At 37.0% G+C, this 6000-nt stretch overlaps 1 long non-coding RNA gene across 1 annotated transcript in view; it reads right to left on the bottom strand.

The window, feature by feature from the left end:
- Window positions 1-3108: 3108 nt before the first annotated feature.
- Window positions 3109-6000, bottom strand: part of LOC138702236 (uncharacterized) — a 220815-nt gene continuing 217923 nt past the window's right edge. Inside the window, exon 5 of the long non-coding RNA XR_011332821.1 lies at window positions 3109-3743. This is a non-coding gene — a long non-coding RNA (uncharacterized lncRNA). The remainder of the gene's footprint in view (window positions 3744-6000) is intronic.

Below are 6000 nucleotides of genomic sequence, written 5' to 3'. Positions count from 1 at the left end.
GTATCTAGTAGGTAAACGTTGTCTTTCTCCTAAATCGACGGAGCTGTGTACTTTATTATGCGTCGGTGGCCACTTGTGATTTGTAATCGAGCGATTGTTTACCCGCAAAAATGAAATGCGTGGTTTTAAATACGAATACAAACACATGTGGTGATATAATCGCAGTGATGAAAAAGATGCAGCTAAACCTGTTTTTGTGGCGACGCGATTATCGCTAGCTTGAATGAGTTACACGAACAGATAAGGACCTTCACTCAGTCTCAGGTTAGCTGCAATCAAGTGTAGTGTGTGCATTGTCTGCCGGTATTGTTTTGGAATTGTCTGATCACTAATCAAACGCTGACGATGATCCTTAATTAATGGTGTGCTTGGCACTGACAGAATGATGATAGAGATAGAAAACAGACCAGTTTTTTATAACAAGAAAAAAAGTTTGATTTATTAATTCATAGTTTTATGCCCAAGTGCAGGACCTTCATTGCAAACCCAGCATTCTCCAGTCTTCTCTCTTTTCCACTTGCCTCTTTGTCTCTGCATATGGTCCATATATAGGCTATATCTTTTAGATCTAATGTCTATCAATTTAATAGTGTGTAATGACCGCAATTTAAACCTCCTAATAATATTAGAGTCCTGCGTTTGTTTATTTTGAATACAAGTTAGGTGTACATGGGTCATACTAGCTTCGTACGGAGAGCAAGTTGTAAGTCAACAGTTCACGCTGCAGTGCACCGGTACTGTGCGTCTACGTCCGTTTATTCGTGTACCTGTGTGTGTAAGTCGGTGAACAACAGGAATACCACTTGGATTTAATAACAACAATAACGAAATATACAGGGTGTTTCTGGGCTAGTGTTACAAACTTCCAGGGATGATGGGAAAGGGCACATGTATCAATTTGAGATAAGGTACTCTGGTCCGGAAATGATAGAGTCGAAAGTTAGAAGCAAAAATAGTTCTGTGGAAATGAAATAATTTTATCCCTCTGCACACATTATTTATGTGTATTTATCTGTACATTTACACATACTGTATTCATCTGACATTTACGTTGTCTACCTACAGTATTCTAGTCAGTGCGTTGTCTGAGGGGTGGGGACAGGAAACTTCACTAAAGAAATGGAGATGGCGTAATGTGTAACGGACATGATCGGTCCTGATGTGCACGTCTATATGACAGCAGTGTATGTGTACAAATTGCAGTGTCCAGTCGATCAGTCCTAGTGAAATGGGGGAGTACACGAGAGCGGAATGTTCAGACCTGATTTTCGAATACGGATGAGCCAATGGGAACAGTAGACAAACTCACAGATTGTATCGGGGCATGTACCCGTGTAGGAGACATCCGGTCCATACAATCTTTCCACGACTGTTCGAAAGGTTAAGGGAAGGAGGGCACATGATGCGAAATTACAATTATATTTCCACACAAATATTTTTGCTTATAACTTTCGACTCAGTCATTTCCGGACCAGGGTTCCTTATCTCAAATTGATATACAGTGGCTCCCTTTAATATTCGGTTCGTGATTGATTTTACAGTATTTTGCTATTGATGTTTTGTTCTGTGTTCAAGTGAACCTGCATTTCGTTGCAGATAGAAAATTTAAACACTTTGTACATACCGTTAAAAAGCTTACATCGAAAGTTTAATGTTTACGATGTAATAACAAATAATCGGTAAGTAACATCAAAGTTTACCCTTTTTAATATTCGGTTTTGATTTATTTGCTTCCAATCTAATGCAAGTTTTCTGCTGACAGTATTGTAGGGTTCAGTAGCGAACGTGCAATCATTCGGTCTACACGTTGTGCACAGCTCAGGCGAGGTTGGAGTACAAGTCGTAAAATGGGTCGCAAAGGAAAAAGCACAACTTTTGAACAGCGACAACTTGTGATCTATCATCACGAAAAATGGCTAAAATACATAGAAATAGCCAAAATATTACATGTGAGTAAGAGTACAGTTGGGGATATAGTAAGAAGATACAAAAACGAAGACAGAATCGAGTCCATACCACAAAAAGGGCAGCCGAAAAAATTAACTGAACGTGAAGAACGCTCCATCCTGAAGAAAATAAAAGAGAATCCTCGACTAAGTGCAACGAAACTTGGCAGAATGTGTTCGTGAGGAGTTTGGCAAGCAGGTAGGTGCCGAAACAATTCGAAGAGTTTTGAGGAAAGAAGGGTTTAAAGGGAGAATATGTAGGAGGAAACCTTACATAAATGAAATAAATAAAAGGAGGCGGCTTCAATCCGCAAGGGAACATGTCCATAATGAGGAGAACTGGTGAGACGATGTGATATTTGCTGATGAAAGCAAATTTAACGTCTTCGGATCGGATGGACAACTGTACGTGTGGCGTAAGAAAAATTAAGAACTCGAAAAAAAGAATCTGATGTCAACAGTGAAACATGGTGGGGGCAACGTCATGGTATGGGATTGTATGGCTGCAGGTAGGGTTGGTGAACTTGTTTTTATAGAAAAAAAGGATGGATCAGCATGTGTATTTGGACATTATGAGAAATAATTTAAAACGAAGTGCAGGGAGTCTAGGAATTAACAATAGTTTCAAGTACTATCAGGACAATGATCCTGAACGCACAGCTGAAAAAGTGCGTTTATGGCTTCTATACAACTGTCCCAAGGTAATCCGAACCCCAGCACAATCACCGGATTTAAATCCGATTGAGAATTTGTGGGAGGAACTTAATCGCAAGATCAGCCTAACTCCTATCACTTCCAAGACAGAACTGAAACGGAGATTAAAGGAAGAATGGAGGAAAATTAGTCCCCAATTTACTACGAAGTTATCCAGGAGCATGCCAAGGCGTTTGAGGGCTGTTTTGAGGCAAAAGGGGTATTCAACAAAATATTGTTTTGAACAAACCGAATATTAATGAGGCAATATTTTCTATTAGAAATAATGTAATAATGTTTATCATTTTTATTTATATAACAGAGGAGATTTCTTCGTTTTGTTGTAAATCTATGTAATTTAACAGAGAGTATACTTTTGCTTTTATTATAGTGCAAATTTTTATTTTCATTAAATTTTTTGAAAATAATTAGTGTATTTATTTTAATCTTACATGTCAGTCAAACCGAATATTAATGGGAGCCACTGTATGTGCCCTTCCACATCATCCCTGAAAGTTTGTAACACCAGCCCGGAAACATCCTGTTTATTTAAATAAAACTTATATGCAATGAAAGATCATTTTAGTAGGGATAGACGAAACTAAAAAAAATCAGCAGCAAGTCCCTTTATTTTCAGGACCCACCACATTTCAACCAGACATGCAGCGAGGAAACCATTCTATCTAAGATAAAGATACATTTACTGAAATATATTTAAAAATAGTAAATATTTATGCAATGCAAACACACGCTCACAGAGACGCTCTGAAGCAATGTAGGACAATATCTTGAGATGCGTAACAACTGTAACGATTTAATTTAAAAAGTACATTAGAATTTCTTCCTACAACCACTTTTGCAAACATTAAGCATTAGTCGTGGTGACATAAAAGAAATGGAAGCCTTATACAATTTTGAACTCAATGAAGAATTCAGGAGCATAACAGCTACCACGCAGGTGTCTTCGGAAGTAGTACGCGTATCAAAATACATTTCTGCTACAGCGATTTTTTAGTAGCAGCGACGAGGAATCGCAAGTGCGCGCCTTGCCTAGCATCAGTCAACAACAAATTTGTAGGTTTCTTCGTCACAATCACCATGGTCCTGAAACATAAGAAAATCGGGAATTAATAACTGCAAACATGAATCACTAATTGGCATTAATGAGTAGGTATACTAAAATTAATTAAAGTGACAGTTCAATAAATCTTGACCAAATACAGTGTCCTGTCTAAACGTCCATCCTTACCAAGCAACTATACCTGGGAAGAGGCAATTCTTCTAGCAATATCGTTTGCATAGGAGTTAACCTCTAAAGCAAGTTATTAATAATAATAATAATAATAATAATAATAATAATAATAATAATAATAATAATAATGATTTATTTAACCTGGCAGAGTTAAGGCCATACGGCCTTCTCTAACACTCAACCAGGAGTAAAGACTGCGTTACAAAAACACTACAAATTTACAAATTACACTACAATTTTACACACAAAACTGAATAAGATAATAATAATAATAAAAAATAAACAACAAATAAGAAGAAATCAGACATAGTATATAACATACAGAAAGAAAGAAAAAAGCATAATAATATGTGAACAGCAGGTCAAAATAAATGAGGCATACAAAAAAAGACAATTATTCATAATAATAATAATAATAATAATAATAATAATAAGAATAGTAATAATGATGATAATAATAATAATAATAATACTAATAGTAGTAATAAAATAGTGCAGTACAAAGTATACAGTGAATACAATATTTCTAAGTACACACAATAAGGAAAATTAAGATTATACTACTAGGTTCAAAAAGTTCCCGGAATTTTACTACCATTTTTCGTATTAATATATAACAAGGGATATTATACATTTGTTTTGTTGGTAACATTCATGATGTCATTTCCTTAAAGTTTGTTGATAATGGCAACTATTGGTTTTGAGTTGTAGGCATTTGTTTATCATAGTGTTTTGTTTGTTCGTCGCATTTTGTAATTATGTCCACAGAGCAAAGTACAAACATCAAGTTCTGTGTTTTGCTGGGGACATGATCAGTATGGCTGATGAAGATGGTGATTTCTTAAACAAAATGAAACTGGTGCTTCTTGTACGACCCAGTCCCTAAACGACAGTCATCTGAGTGGAAATCGAAAACATCTCCTCGGAAGCAAAAATTTCCTAGGGACACTTCCAAAGGCAAAGTTATTTTAAATGTTATGTTTTATTTAACGACGCTCGCAACTGCAGAGGTTATATCAGCATCGCCGGATGTGCCGGAATTTTGTCACGCAGGAGTTCTTTCACATGCCAGTAAATCTACTGACATGAGCCTGTCGCATTTAAGCACACTTAAAGCAAAGTTATGTTGGAAGTTTTCTTCGACTCTCAGGGTCTCATCCACCATGAGTTCATTCCAGAAGGTCGTACTGTAACGAAAGAATTGTACGTAGAAATCTTCCGTCGCCTCCTGGACGCAGTGAGAAGGAAACGTCCAGAAAAGTGGGTAGAAAACAACTGGTTCCTTATGCATGACAATGCACCTGCTCATCGCGCAATTATTGTAAAGAATTTTCTTGCCAGGCACAACATAACTGCTTCGGATCACCCACCATACTCTCCTGATCTCTCACCACCTGATTACTTTCTGTTTCCCCGTCTGAAAAGTCATCTGAAAGGACGGAGATTCAATGCTGAAGAGGTTATCGCAAACGCGACGAGAACACTAAGACGGGTTTCACAAAATGGCTTCCAGGCCTGCTTCCAGGAACTCTACACGCGTTGGCAAAAGTGTGTTGTTGCGGAAGGCAACTATTTTGAAGGGAATGCTGTAGAATAGTGTTTAAGGTACGTTGTTTCTATGATGCTAGCAAATTCCGGGAACTTTTTGAACCTAGTATGTATATAGCTCAACTTATCACATTAGAAATATAACATTATCGGAAAATATGAAAACAAAAATATAAAATAAGTTGAATATCATTAGAACATAAAAAATGTGAATACGTGGAAACATGCAATACAACACTTGTCATAATAGTAAGTTAGTTTGGCAACTCGTCATAAGATAATTTTCTAACTTGGATTTGAAAGAATTCAATGTTCGGCAGCCCTTGACTTCAGGCGGCAGAGAGTTCCAGTGACGAGAGGTAGCAACAGTGAAGGATGAGGAATACAGAGACGATGCGTGAAGTGGAATTTCTAGCGTGTTATCGCGTTGTGATCGAGTATTAATATTATGATAGCGAGAGAGAGTATGAAATCGAGCGAATAAATAATAGGGGGATGAAGAGTGCATAATTCGATATAAGAGAGAAAGTGAGTGCAGATTTCTCCTCTCATGTAACCTAA

The sequence above is a fragment of the Periplaneta americana genome, chromosome 6 (genome assembly GCF_040183065.1).
Source record: "Periplaneta americana isolate PAMFEO1 chromosome 6, P.americana_PAMFEO1_priV1, whole genome shotgun sequence".
NCBI classification, from domain to species: Eukaryota; Metazoa; Arthropoda; class Insecta; order Blattodea; family Blattidae; genus Periplaneta; species Periplaneta americana.
The sequence above is the reverse complement of the archived record's forward strand: the minus strand, read 5'-3'. Positions and strand labels throughout refer to the sequence as shown.